The sequence below is a fragment of the Echinops telfairi genome, unplaced genomic scaffold (genome assembly GCF_000313985.2).
Source record: "Echinops telfairi isolate 266 unplaced genomic scaffold, ASM31398v2 ScPeMD7_36;HRSCAF=134, whole genome shotgun sequence".
In the NCBI taxonomy this organism is placed as follows: Eukaryota; Metazoa; Chordata; class Mammalia; order Afrosoricida; family Tenrecidae; genus Echinops; species Echinops telfairi.
In genome coordinates this window covers 4,109,546-4,111,208 of record NW_022103934.1, presented here as the reverse complement: position 1 = coordinate 4,111,208, position 1,663 = coordinate 4,109,546, and positions in this window count along the sequence as shown.

Sequence of the window (1,663 nt, the reverse complement as noted above, 5' to 3'; positions counted from 1 at the left end):
ATCATGCTCAGCCTTCATTTGGGTGTCAGTAATTCCTCTCGGTTACATTGCCCTTGATTGCTACAAACTTAAAATGCTCCCCCAACTCTACCTCCTGGGAGATGAGGATTTTTCTGCTGGAAGTCATCTCTACAGAAGCAGACCCTCAGGCCTTCCTTCCGCATGCCGCTGAGTGCATTCCAACTGCCAACTTCTCAGTCTGTAGCTGAGAGTAAACTATGTGTGTCACCCAGGGAACCCCATGGAGCAGTGCTACCCCATAACACACGGGGTGGAGTGAGGGAAGGGGATACACCATGAGTCAAAATCAGCTCATTGTGTGTTCATGGACTCAATTAACCATGAAGTAAGCACTGGACTGCTAACCACAAGGTCAGCAGTTCAAACCCACCAGCTGCTTTTCAAAGGAAAGACAAGACTCTCTTGCTTCCATAAAGATGCACAGCCCCGGACACCCTATAGAGGGTCACACTGAGTCGGCATCAACTCAATGGCAGTGGGTTTGGGCTTAGAGCTGTGTGTCAGCGTGTGAAAATCATGGTTCCCCGTGACCTGGAGAGGTTGACTTTGGGGGTGTAAGTGTGGATCAGCAGGAGCAGCAGTGGGTGACCCTATTTCATACGGACCACAGCAGCCAACAGTGTGAGGGGCTTCCCAGCTCCTCTGTCAGGGGTGTCCCTCCATCGTGGTGTTGTTGTTAGATGCCATCAAATCTGTTCAGACTCACAGCGGCCCGATGTACAACAGAACAGAACACCGCCCGGCCCTGCACCATCCTCGCCATTGCCGCAGCCCCCGTGCCAGTTCCTCTGCCAAGGTCTTGACCTCTCTCCCGCATCCCCTCTATTTAACCCAGCACGGTGCCCTCTTCCCGGAACTGGTCTCTCTTCATTACTGTGGTGATTACACAATCTGGTGCCAACCGGAGACTTCAGGGTGAAGGAGTGGCAATTAGGCTGCTGTTGGTTTGTTTAGTTTAACAAGAGCTGCATGGGATAATTAGGGTTCAAATCATAAAAATTATTTCCAGGCATTGGATCGGGGTGGGCAATCCTTTTAATCAGTTAGCTGACGTTCAGGCAGCCCTCAGTTCATCATGCCCTGGGCACCATAGAACGAGCCCCACAATGGGTTTCCCATGAGCCGGTTGGGATCCACATCAGTTCTGCGGGCTTGTCTTTTGGTGGAGTTGACCGTCCGGCCTTTATTCCCGGCCTGTCTTCCTCTGGAAGTTCTGCTGAAACCTGTTCTGTATCCTAGCAACACACAAGCCTCCCTCCCCTGATGCACTGGTGTGAAGGAGGTGCACTGGCGGGGTGTTGAGCCCAGAACTCCCACATGAACGACCACTTCCACTGCTAAACCACCGAGACCCTCCATCATTAGCAGTGAAAACAAAATCTCAACGCTGTTGAGTCGATTCCAACTCATAGCAGCCCTACAAGGCTATGGTGGAAGTGGTGGAGGAGGAGGTGATGGTAGAGGTAGGAGTGGGAGTGAGGGGGAAGCGGTGGTGATGGGAATGGTGGTGGAGGGAATGGGGGTGGATGGGGCTCAAGATGGTGGTGGTGATTGAAGAGGTGGGGGTAGTAGGGGAAGAGAGGGGTGGTGGTGGTGGTGGTAGTGAGGGTAATTGGGCTCAAGGTGGTGGTGTGGTGTAGTG